The 13,546-nt window shown below is 48.5% G+C and overlaps 1 protein-coding gene across 2 annotated transcripts in view; it reads right to left on the bottom strand.

Moving 5' to 3' along the window:
* Positions 1–13,546, bottom strand: part of LOC141154944 (cytochrome P450 2F2-like) — a 157,597-nt gene that overhangs the window by 20,241 nt on the left and 123,810 nt on the right. The gene's annotated exons all lie outside the window — the stretch shown is intronic.

Raw genomic sequence — 13,546 nt, 5'->3', positions numbered from 1 at the left:
AAGGATGTACAGTATATACTACTGTACTTGGTTCTGCGTCGATGTTGTCGTTTACTGACCTGCCCCTTGGATATGACAAATGGTGGATTAGTCCGAATGTTTTGGGTTCCTTTTTTGGCACAACTCACAACGGGGATACCACTACATCTTGTAAGGAAAGTGTTCTGAATGGAACCGCCATTCTACCTAAAGATATTTCTTTTTTCAATTTTCTTGTCACGACGTCTGGGTGTTGGTAGGCTGATTTTAGATTTTTACTCCAGCCTTTCTTGATTTTAGAACGGCATGACATGCCTATATCTGTGTCTCCCCCTCCTTTTACTCCTCCACCTCTTTTCTTTTCGCATGACTATATGTACTTTTCCATGTGTTAGTTGTGTCTTCTGAGCAGTTTGTCAGCTTTTGGACACCTTTGAAGTGTTTTCTATGTGTTTTTGTTTGCCTGCCATTGGTTTTAACGGTGTTCGAAGGTGTTCGACGAACCAAACCAAACTTGAACACTACGGGGGTGGTTCAACACTATTAGGAAGTGGGTCTCCCATTGTGTTTGCCTATGCAGTGAATGCAAGGGCTGACAAAAATTGGGAGGCACTCCAATACACCTTGGAAAAGACGTGGAGGAGGGCCTCATAAAAAAAATGTTCCCATTAGAAAGGAGTGGGTCTCTTATACTTGCAATACCCATGCACTAATTGTATGGGCTGACAAACATTCACCCCTGAGGGGTATACATGAACATACAGTATAAAAATTTTTTTTACAGGCATCATCAACACCCTTTTAAAAAAATTATGTGGGTGTTGCATTATGGACCACGGTCACCCTGGTGATATGTTGGAGGAGGATGAGGAGAAGGCGGAGGACAAGAGCAAATAGACAAAATCAGGAAGCGTATACCCATGTGTGGGTGTGAAAAGGTGCATGGGAATACATCTCCCAAAAATAAGACACTGGATTTGAGTTTGTTATGCTGCTATCATTCGGTGGTGTTGAGAAGTCTGGCCCAATCCAGCCCTTGTTCATTTTTATAAGAGTCAGCCTGTCAGCATTTTCAGTTGACAGGCGGATGCGCTTATCAGTTATAATTCCAACAGCGGCATTAAAAACCCGCAGTCGGCAAGGTACTCCCTCAGCATCTTCCCAAATTTTGCACTCCTTGTTAGAGTACCCCATGCCTCAGTACCTGTGCGATGGGAGGGGCTGAGAAAACTCTCCCAGAACTTTGACAGTGCTCCCCTGCCTCTACTGGATTGCATTTGTGTCTCTCTCGCCTGTACTCCTTTTTGTCCAACGAACTGTGACCTCTGCCGCCAGCGTTTTCAGATGGGAATTTTTTTAATAGTTCCGCAACAAGGGCCTTCTGGTACTGCCCCATTTTTGTAGACCTGTCCGCCTCAGGAATAAGAGATATAAAGTTCTCCTTTTAGCGTGGGTCTGGAAGTGTCACTAACCAGTAATGACTGTCACACAAAAAAATTTTGAGGACGCGAGGGTCATGGGAAAGGCAGCATAATAAACTCAGCCTTGCGTGCCAGACTGCTAACAGGCAAGACTTACGAATCCTCACCAAGAGGAAGACTGACCATGCTCTCCTCCACCTCCTCCTCCTCCTTCTCCTCAGGCCATCCATGCTGAACAGACGGTATGACAGTTGTGCAGGTAGTACAGTCTATAGCGCATGAAACTATCTCCTGTTCTTCCTCCTCCTCATTGTCACCCAATCCACATTGGGATGAGATGAGGTTGGGCTGTGTGGAATCACCATGTTTGATTTCTTGCTCCATCTCATCGTGCTCCGGCTGCAATGCATCCTCTTTGATTGTGAGCAGAGAGCATTTCAGAAGATAGAGAAGCGGGATGGTGATGCTAATTATGGCGTCATCACTTCTCACCATCTTGGTGGAGTCCTCAAAGTTTTGGATGATGGTACATATGTCTGACATACATGTCCACTCCTGAGGTCTTATGTGTGGAGTCTGAACTGAATACCGACGGCCTTGTTAATGCTGGTACTCAACAACTGCCCTCTTCTGCTCACAAATCCTTCCCAACATCTGCAGTGTAGAGTTCCAACTCGTGGGGATATCACACACCAGTTGGTGAGCAAGAAGCTGAAAGCGCTGCTGAAGCACGGCAAGGGCATCAGAAGCTGTAGCTGATTTTCTTAAATGGGCACAAAGGCGGTTCACTTTGACAAGCAGATCCGGCAGTTCTGGGTAGGTTTTGAGAAACTGCTGAACCACGAGGTTAAGCACATGGGCTAGGCATGGTACATGTGTGAGCTCGCCTCACCTCAGAGCCACCATCAGGTTCTGGCCATTGTCACACACGACCGTGCCTGGCTGTAGGTTAAGCGGTGTCAGCCACAGATCTGCCTGCTCTTTCAGAGCTGTCCAAAACTCTTCAGCATTGTGCGGTTTGTCACCTAGGCATATTAGCTTCAGCACAGCCTATTGCCACTTGGCTGAGGCAGTGCTGCAGTGCTTCAAGCTTGTGACTGATGTGGTCATTTCGGAAATGGAGGCTGAAGAGGAGGAGGATGAGGTGCAGGAGCTGTAGACTGTGGGGGCAACCCTGATTGACCTAGGACCAGCAATCCTCGGCGTCGGGAGGATGTGTTCCGTCCCAAAACCCAAATGGGTCCCGGCTTCCACTATGTTAACCCAGTTTGCCATGAGAGAGATGTACCATCCTTGCCCACAAGCACTTGTCCACGTGTCCGTGGTTAGGTGGACTTTCCCAGTAACTGCATTGTTGAGGGCACGGCTAATGTTATGGGACATGTGCTTGTGTAATGCGGAGACTACACACCGGGAGAAATATTGGCGGCTGGGGACCGAGTACTGAGGGACGGCCGCCACAATCAGGTAGCGGAAAGCTTCCGTCTCCACGCGCCTAAAAGGCAAGATTTCTAGCGCAAGCAGTCGCGAAATGTGGGAATTTAGTAGTGTAGCCTATGGGGCATTGGCTGCCTATTTGCGCTTGCGTTCCATGGACTGGGGTATGGACAACTGAACGCTGCACTGAGACAAGGACGTGCTTGCTGATGGTGCTAGTTTAGAGTGAGCAATGACAGATGCAGGGCAGGAGGCATCTTCGCATGCACAATGGACAGGGGATTGGCTTGCACGCAAAACAGCGGAAGAAGCAGTGGTGTCACCGCAGACACTGTTCCTGGACCCTGGGGTTCGGCCCACAGAGTCGGGTGCTTTGCTGCCATGTGCCTGATCATGCTGGTGGTGGTCAGGCTGGTAGTTTTGCTACCCCTGCTAATGCTGGTCTGCCAGGTGGTACAAATGGCCTTTTTGGGGTTATCGGCTAAGTCTTTAAAAAACAACCAGACTCGGGAAGATCCAACAGTTGTACTGGCAACTTCCGTCGTGTTGGTGTTACGGGGAACAATTGCCCGCCTTCTTTCTACCGCCACCACACTGCTTCCTCCTGCCTGTTGTGGTGCTCTGCCTCCCTCCCCCTGCATGCTGCTGTCCTCGCTCTGTATATCCTCCTGCCAGGTTGGGTCAGTTTCTATATCATCCACCACCTCATCTTCCACTTCCGCACCCTGGTCCTCCTCCTGACTTTCTGGCAATTGTGTCTCATCATCATTCACCTCTTGTGACATTTTCCCATCGTCGCCTTCGTATGACCGTTGCTGCTCAAATATTTGGGTACTGCTACATGCGATCTCCTCTTGCCCCGCTTCAAATGGACCAGACGACAGGCCCGAATCTATAAATGGAAAAGTGAACAGCTCTTCAGAATGTCCAAGTGTGGGATCAGTTGTCTCTGGACATTTGGCATGGTGGGAGGAAGGAGGTTCAGGGGTCCAGTCTCATGGCTACTGAGACTAGACCATGTGGAAGACAGGGTGGTGGTGGTGGGGGGGGCTAAGTGACTGGAAGCATTATCTGCTATCCAACCAACAACATTTTCACACTGTTCTATGTTCAATAGAAGTGTTCTGCAGACCCCAACTAATTGCGACAGGAAGGAAGAGAGAGATGATGTGGGTGTTTGCTGTGGCACAATTTCAGCTTGCCCACAGCCTCGGCCTTTGCATGCACCATCACCATCACGTCCAGTTGCCTATCCCTTGCCACATGCCTTGCCCATTTTAAATGGAGGACAATATCTTCCATGCTCATTACAAATGACTGAACTTGGAGCAAACTTATATATGTGATCCATGTGACGGACGAACCACAGTTTTAAATAGCTGGCCTGTAGGTAACTATTTTTAACAGCAAAAAGGTGTCAATAACTCCGCTGACACACTGAAACAAAATGTTAATGGAGGCCAGAAATGGCAGAATTGTCAGTGCAATTATATGTGATCCGTGTGTCAGACAAACCACAGTTTTAACTAGTTTGCCTGTAGCTAACTATGTCGACCTCGTGTCAATAAGTTCACTGACACACTGCAACAAAATTTCAATGGAGGCCAGAAATGGCAATATTTTCAGTGCAATTATATGTGATCCGTGTGACCGGCAAACCACAGATTTAAATAGCTGGATTTTTAGCGCTGTAATATGGAAAGGACCTGGCTGTATTCTGCAGTGCCAACAAGCAAATGGCGCAGAAAAACGATAGATAGATTCCTGGCCCCTGTTAACTGGGGATATTTCTACAAATATCTGTAAAAGCAGCAGTAGACAGAACTGGAATAGACCCTCTTGCTATGTGCACTGCAGTCTGCTATATACTCTGCCTGCCTAGCACTGATATCTCTGCAGCTGGATTAGTCCTTAGGACTGTTAATTAATATGGATATGTAGAGAATCTTGTAGAAAACCTACACTAACTAATAAATAGTGTTGAGCCACCCCCGTAGTGTTCGAGTTCGGTTCGGTTCGTCGAACACCTTCGAACACCGTTAAAACCAATGGCAGGCAAACAAAAACACATAGAAACACATAGAAAACACCTTCAAAGGTGTCCAAAAGCTGACAAACTGCTCAGAAGACACAACTAACACATGGAAAAGTGACAAGTACATATAGTCATGCGAAAAGAAAAAAGAGGTGGAGGAGTAAAAGGAGGGGGAGACACAGATAGGCATGTCATGCCCTTCTAAAATCCAAAAAGTGAGAAGCCGACACGTTCAGTCCGCTCCTGCCCGTGCCACCTCCGTGTCGCCGGGTTTGTGCCAGAGCCGCGGTGAACCCTGACGGCCAGCCCCCCTCTCCCAATACTGGTGCCTGTCCGCTGGTGGGTTGAGCGAGCCCCCCTGTGGTGGAGGCAGCTCTAAGCTTTTTAATTTAAATTGTCTCTCTAATTTGAATGAATACACTTTAAATCCATTTACAAGGATCTATTGGAGGGCAAGTCTCATGCCAGCAGCCATGTAATTCCAGCTCCAGTAGCGTCCACTAAAGCTGCTGCAGTTAAAAAGCTTTTATAAGGATAGAGCTCGGCTGTCCACCGCAAGGCATCCTACTGCCAGTCCCAGCCCCTATGCCTTGGGGTGCCTCCTGATGCTCTTCACTGAGTATCCCGTGGTCCCGAAGCATTTCCTTTGAAAAAATTAAGTGTCAAAACTACAGGTGGTGTAGCTTGCTTAACAGCCGGGATAATCCGCTGACTAGCAGACACTGCTACTAGGCACAAAGTATTTCCTGGGCTAGATGCAGTTAAAAATTTGTAATTAGATACTCTCGTTGGATGCTGAGAAAGCATTCCATAGAGTCTCCTGGCTCGCCATATATTATTCTCTTAAAAAGCTTGGGGTAGGGGTCTAGGGGACCCTTTTATAGCCAAAATCACGGCCCTGTATCACAATACGTCACCTAGGCTGAAGATAAATGGAACTGTAGCACCCTGAGGGCTCGGTTGCTACAGAGGTATTGCACCTCACCCAGAGGTGTGATATCTCACTCTCAGGTAAGGATGGAGTGTGGATCAGGACCCGACACCTGCATGCATTACACCACATTGCCGTGGGGCAGGGCGACCAATATGCCTCTGAGATGGGCACGACAGTCCCTGTCCCTGGCTGGAGTGGGGGGAGGGAACACTGAGGAAGGGGAACCCTGTAGTGCAGGAGCAGGGAGGAAGCAGTTCCTGGGTGCATTGAGAAGGGAGTATAAAAGGTGGGCACCATCTTAGTTCAGTGCAGAGAAGTCTGAGCAGAAGTGGCAGGGAGCAGGGGCTCTGCATGAGCTCTGCTCCGGAGGCGGGCCTAGTAACAGAGGCCCAGGCCTGGAAGAGGGAGAAGGAAGGAAGAGGAGCGGAGAAGGCTCCAGGAACGAGGAATGAAGGGATCCCAGGGGTGCGGACGGGCGAGTCGCCACCGCACGCCCGAATCCACCTGCGTGGAGGGGTCAGGCCAAAGGGGGAGACCGGTCCCCGAAACTAGTGGAGGCAGGAAACAAACCTCAGCTAGAAACCGGAGGCTGTGACATTTTATGTGGCGCAGCCCCTCGCTACACCCGCTAGGAAGGCACCACATAGGGTCAGGGAAACTGGCGCCAAGTTTACCAAGAGGAGGCCCGAGGCAGCCGGACAGAAGGGTTGGTAAGAAAGGCCAGACAAAGGACACACAAAGGGGGTCCTGTGAAGCGCTCCAAAGTTATCTGGGAGTTGTCTGAGCCCCTCACCTGGTGAGCACAGTACGACGTGGGCAGCCGTTACCTGCAGACATGGTCTGGATAATAAGAACTGAGTAAAGGCCCTGGACTGCATCACTGACTCCGTGTCATTACTGCTGCTGCCCTGCACCATCACCCCAATCCTCCGCATACACTGCCCTGAGGCTATACTCCTCCCGTGGGGAGTTATGCTACGCTCTGCTGCACCCACAACACCAGCTTCAGCGGTCTGCCCTGCAGCGGCGGTTCACTCTGACCGCAATCCACGGGTGGCGTAGTCGGACATTTAAACATCAAAACCACATAAATAGTTCCGCCACTGGTTTGACCACCCTGAGCCACGGAACCGGGTCGCCGCCACGAAGACTACAACCACCAGCATCCACCAAAAAGGTTCCGGCTCCGGGTGTCCCAAGGCCCAGGGGGTGCATCAGAAGATTTTCATCACCTTTCACAATCACCAATGGGACAAGGCAGGGATGTCCTCTGTCCCCTCTCTTATACATCCTAGTGACGGAGCACCTGCTCTCATCAATTCGCCATAACCCCAATATTAGGTGGATTGAGGTGGGAGGCACCGAGTACAAGTGCTCTCTATTTGCTGATGATGTCCTAGTATATATCACTCAATCACATATATCCATCCATGCTGTTATGGCTGAAATAGATCACTTTGTTACATGGTCAAATTTTAAAATCAATGCAGCGAAGTCTGAGGCCCTCGATGTCTCCCTCCCCAAATCCATACAGGATTCCATCCAGTCCAACTTTCCCTTTGCCTGGCCCTCACAGGGTATCAAATACTTAGGAATTCCTATTCATAGAGACCTCTCCCATCTATGTGATCTTAATTTTGGGCCCTTTAGTGAACAACTCCATACAGACCACGGTTGGCAAGTTAGAACTGTAAGATTCACTACGTGAACCACTGGTGTTTTGTGGAAAAGCACATGTACACTGTGTTCCAAATTATTATGCAAAAAGTGTTTAGGAGTGATAAGGGAAGAATTTGTTTGTTTGTTAAACTCATTGATGGTGATGTGTGTCAGGGCTCTTTATATCACTGTAAGCAATTGCAGACACCTGTGCTAATTAGTTTGGCAGGTGTCTCCAATGAAAGGCAAGACTACTTAAGAAGGCTGTCTCACATTATTAAGCAGCCTACATTTTCTGCCAAAATGGGAAAGAAAAAGGATGTGTCGGCTGCTGAGAAGCAACAAATTGTGGAGTGTTTAGGTCAAAGCATGACTACAATCAACATTGTGCGATGATCAGGATGAAGTGTCTTGGCAATCAAGAAGTATGTAGCCGATTCACAGTACACACGTGTGCGTGCTGATAAGGGCAAATTGAGGACTCTTTCCTACAGGCAATTACGTCAGGTTAAAAGAGCAGCGGCAAAAAAGCCTTGTCATAGCAGCAGACAAGTTTTTGAAGCTGCTGGTGCCTCCAACATCCCCCGAAGAACAAGATGCAGGGTCCTTCAGAGGTTTGCAGCTGTGCATACGCCATCCTGTCGACCTCCTCTATCCACTTCACACAAGCAGAAACGGCTCCAGTGGGCTAAACATTACATGAAGACTGATTTCAAAACTGTTTTGTTCATGGATGAGTGTCGTGCAGCGCTCAATAGACCAGATGGATGGAGTGGAGGATGGCTGGTTGATGGACACCCCACGCAAACACGGCTACAGCGCCAACAAGGAGGAGGTGGAGTAATGTTTTGGGCTGGAATCATGGGGAGAGAGATTGTCGGCCCCTTTAGGATCCCTGAAGGCGCTAAAGATGAACTCCATAATGTATGTGGATTTTCTCAAACAGCACTTCCTGCCATGGTTCAAGAAGAAGAACCGTGTATTTCACAGCAAGATCATTTTTTTGCATGATAATGCACCATCTCATGCTGCACATAAAACATCTCCATCTCTGGCTGATATGGGCATAAAAGGGGACAAACTTATGGTGTGACCCCCATGCTCCCCTGACCTCTACCCCATTCAGAACCTCTGGAGCATCATTAAAAGGAGTGTCTATGATGGCGGGAGGCAGTTCACATCTAAGCAACAGCTCTGGGAGGGTATTCTGTCCTCATGCAAAACAATTGAAGCAGAAACCATCCAAAACCTGACAAATTCAATGGACGAGAGAGTTCAGAAGCTCCTTTCGAACAAGGGGTCCTATGTGAAAATGTAACATCACCTAGAATAAAGTTTTGAGTTGAAAACTGTTTGATTTCAGTTTCTAACAACCTGCTAATGCTTATAATTTCAAAAATGACCAATTTTTTGGTCTTTATTAAAATGAAAAGGTTGATCGAAAAGTTTGGGGGATCTAAGAGTGTGGCAACCCAGTAGTCAGGATTACTTCGAATTCTGACAATATGAGGGTCATGTTGCAGGTAGTGCAGCAAGAAGGCACTTGTGTGTCTTAAGCATCTCGGAGCCCCAAAATTATTTTCCGGGCTAGATGCAGCTAAAAATTATTATTAATTTTAAATCTGGTGGAGCTTAGTATAGATGGCCTAATAGGATCAGTGCTGCACACTGCTACAAAGCCCAAATTATTTTCCAGCCAAGATACAGATAAACATGATTAGTAATTTGAAAGCTTAAAACGGTTGGTAGGGTGATTTTAACCAATCATCAAGCTTTTACTCTCCCCAGGATGACACAGGGGTAGAAAAGTCATTTTGGATCCATGATTTGTTCATCTTTATGAACGTGAGTCTGTCTACATTATCAGTGGAGAGCCGCGTGCGCTTATCTGTCAGCACACCACCAGCAGCGCTGAACACACGTTCAGACAGAACGCTGGCTGCGGGGCATGACAAGATCTCCAAGGCGTAAGTGGCTAGCTCCGGCCATTTATCCAGATTGGAAGCCCAAAAAGAGCAAGGGTCCAGTGACACAGTCATGGCTTCAATGTTTACTTGGAGATACTCCTGTACCATCGTCTCTAGGCGTTGACTATGTGTCAGACTTCTTGTCTCCTGTGGCCTTGCAAAGGATGGGCTAAAAAAGTGGTGAAATGATTCCGCAAAATTGATGTTACCAGCAGATACTGTGGTTCTGTTACGGTTTGAGTGCTGAACACTCGATGGTCCCACGGTTGGCAAGTTGGAACTGTGAGATTCACTACGTGCACCACTGGTGTTTTGTGGAAAAGCACATGTAAGATTCTGCAACAGTCTCTGCTGATACTCCTGCATGCGTGCATCCCTTTCTATGGCAGGAATAATTTCTGCAAATTTACTTTTGTACTGGGGATCTAACAGTGTGGCAACCCAGTAGTCAGGATTATTTCTAATTCTCACAATTCGAGGGTCATGTTGCAGGTAGTGCAGCAAGAAGGCACTCATGTGTCTTGCGCATCCAGGAGCACCAAGTCCCTGTTGTGTTGGTGGCGAGGTAACAATCATGCTTCCTTCCTCTGCCCTCTCCCCCCAACCTCGCACAACAGAAATTTGATCAAGGTCTCCCTCATCTGATGAGTCTTCCATCAGTTCGTCCTCCACTTCTTCCTGGGCTCCTGCACCTTCCTCACTAGTTTGGCTGCTACCATGCGCCCTGGTAAAACCATCTCCCCCACCCTCACATGCCTGCCGCCTTGGTGCTGCCGACCGTCTGGACCTTGCAGATGTTAGCCCTTCCGCATACAACTCCTCCTCCTCTACTTCCTCCACCTCCTCTTGTGCCACCACCTGACTCTGAATTCTGTTTAACATGTGCTCCAGCATGTAAATCACCGGAATAGTCATGCTGATAATGGCACCGTCAGCACTAAACATCTTCGTCGCCATTTCAAAACTGTGCAGAAGGGTGCATAGGTCCCTGATCTGAGACCACTCCTCCAGCGTGATTTGCCCCACCTCTGGATCTCGTTGGCCCAGGCTATACGTCAGAACGTATTGCACCAGGGTTTGTCGGTGCTGCCACAGTCGCTGCAACATGTGCAGAGTTGAATTCCACCGGGTAGGCACATCGCATTTTAGCCGGTGAAGTGGCAGGCCCAACGACTTCTGTAGAGATGTAAGTCGCTGAGCTGCGGGATGCGAACGGCGGAAGTGAGCACACAGCGACCGTGCCCTCTGCAGAAGGCCATCTAGTCTGGGATAGTGGGATAAAAATTGCTGGACAACCAGGTTCAACACGTGAGCCATACAAGGCACGTGTGTGACATTGCCCCGGCGAAGGGCCGCACCCAGGTTTGCAGCATTGTCGCACACGGCCTTCCCTGGTTTCAGGTCCAGTGGAGACAACCATTCATGAAGTTGGTTCTCCAGAGCTGACCACAACTCCTCAGCTGTGTGACTCACATTTCCCAGACATTTCAAAGTAAAAACCGCCTGATGACGTTGAGCCCTACTGCCAGCATAGTAAGGAGGTGTGCAGGATCCCTTCTGCGCAGTTAGAAAGCTTGTGGCATGACCAGACAGGCTTTGGGTGCAGGTGGAAGACCGAGAGGAGGTTGTGGAGGCAGAAGCAGTGGAGGAACTTTGACATAAAGAGGATTGACGCACAACTCGTGGGGACGGCAAGACTTGGACAGCAGCCCCTTGTCCTGCTGTCACCATAGTTACCCAGTGCCCAGTCAGCGACATGTAACGCCCCTGTCCATGCCTACTCGTCCAAGTGTATGTGGTGAAATGCACCCTGTCACACACAGAGTTTCTCAAAGAAGCGGTGATGTTGTGTGCGACATGCTGGTGGAGCGCAGGCACACCTTTCTTTGAGAAGTAGTGCCGACTGGGCATCTGGTACTGGGGCACTGCGACGGACATAAGGTCTCGAAAATCCTGTGTCCACCAGGCGGAAAGGCAGCATTTCTGTAGCCAAGAGCTTGCAGATGGTGAAATTCAACCTCTTAGCTTTCTCATGGCTAGGAGGAAATGGTCTTTTACTTGTCCACATCTGAGGGACCGAGGGCTGGCTATTGTGCTTAGACGGGGTTGATAAGGGTGTCCCCGGCAAACTGCCGGTCTGTGAGGAAGATGCAGGCGGACATGTTAGGTTGCCTTGATCCAAAGGTGGTGCTATCAATGTCGGACAGCGCTCAACACCAGCTGGTGTTACCACCTCCAAAGAAAATGATGACCTGCCAATCACGCTGGCTGTTGCGGGTAAAGAGGTGGCAGGTCTGCGCCCCAAAACAGGTGTGACTGCTGTCCCCCCAGTCACAGAGGATGAAGAGGCCGCGGATGCACAAGATATGGCAGACGGTGGTTGGTCCGGCCGGCTAGGCCGCATTGCAGCACACTGAGCTTCCCACTGCAACTTATGCTTCATGTCCATGTGCCGGTTCATGCATGAAGTACTCAAACTATGTATTTTTTGGCCTCTACTTAGCTTTTGCTGACAAATGTTACAGATAACACGAGTTGGGTCATCTTTATCGATCTGAAAAAATGCCCAGGCTATGCAAGGCTTAGCACCCATGTGACCTGAAGAGCCACCACGACTTGTGGTGTGAGGCAGAGTTGTGTTTGAGGATGCAGTTGTTGACGTGCTTCCAGTACTACGTCTCTGTCCAGGAAGGCGCAACCTGACCTCGTCGTCACTAGCATCTTCCTCCACCTCCTCTGCTGACCTCATCTCTTGGCTACATGTGGGTTGAGAGTAAGTGGGATCTCCAACCTCATCATCATCACCCTGTGCGTTATCACACCCGTCGTCCTCAGAGCTAACCTGTTCCTGCCCTGACAAAAAACTAAATTTGTCGCTCCAATCAGGTATTTGAGTCTCATCATCGTCTTCCTCATTGTCTCCACCAACAGGAGTTACAGTTTGGGAATGAGGGTCTACATTATGGTCAGAACCTTCTGCGTCTGGTCCTGGATCCGACTCAAAGATTCTGGGCATCAGTGCAGATCATTTCCTCGTCTGGATTCACAGAAGCGCTGGAGTCGACCTCTGATTCCCAGGCTATAGTATGAGTAAACAGCTCTGCAGACTCAACCATCTGTTCTACCCCATACTCAGACGGGCAGCTGGAGATTTGGGAGCTGTGAGGAAGCAAGTGCTATTGGGGTGACACCTTTGAGGACTGGAGTATTTGTGATGTTGAAGTTGATGTGGAGGAGAGCCCACTTAAAGGAGCACTTGTTATCCGTTGAAGCACCTGCTGTTTTTGTGCCTCATCTGGAATTTGTAGCGATTGGCGTGGCCGTAAGAAAGGGATCTTATCACATTGTCCGCTAAAAGAAGTAGACATTTTAGTTTGGCTGGAAGATGGTCTTTCTTCTGCAGATGTTACTGTTGCTTTAACACCTACCCCACGGACACAACCTTTTTTCCCCTTCCCAACACGCCTATTCCCCTTTCCACCAGCAGCAGGCCTTTTTCCACTCATTTTGGTGGTTAACTAATTCACAACTCTGGAGTTGCTTGCACAAAAAAACAATGGATGGGAACCGAGCAGAGCTGAGTGGCCAAACTGTGGTATTAGGCCAAAACTATTGGCTGGGTTAGATGGAGAAAAAAAATTATATTCAGTTTGCAACCTGATGGAGGTCAGTATAGATGGACTAATAGAATGATGCTATGCCCAAAAGATTTTACTTCACTAGGTGCAGTAAAAAAATTGGTATTCTATACACAGGTGGTATATCTTGCAACACAGATAGGCTACTCCACTGACTAACACACTCTGCAATAGGCCAAAAAGGATTAGCTTTGCTAGATTCAGCCAAATGCTGTGAAAAAAACTTGCACAGCACTGGCACAGACCTGCCTGGCAAAAACTGATAGGAACTGATGTAACCTAGTCCTGAAAAGGACGGCAATTACAATTAGTCTTTACTCCCACAATCTATTTAAGAGCACAGACCTGCCTGATAAAAGTCGTAGGAAATGCTGTAACCTAGTCCTTAAAAGGACTGCAATCACAACTATTCCCTACTCCCAAGCTATCTGTAGATTTGTGCGAAAATTGGCTTGAAATTAACAAGGTATAGCGCA

This window comes from Phyllobates terribilis, unplaced genomic scaffold (assembly GCF_046119375.1).
Source record: "Phyllobates terribilis strain yellow unplaced genomic scaffold, ASM4611937v1 Scaffold_7__3_contigs__length_470593459, whole genome shotgun sequence".
Lineage (NCBI taxonomy): Eukaryota > Metazoa > Chordata > Amphibia > Anura > Dendrobatidae > Phyllobates > Phyllobates terribilis.
Note: the sequence above shows the minus strand (reverse complement) of the source record. Positions and strands in the feature narration are given on the sequence as shown.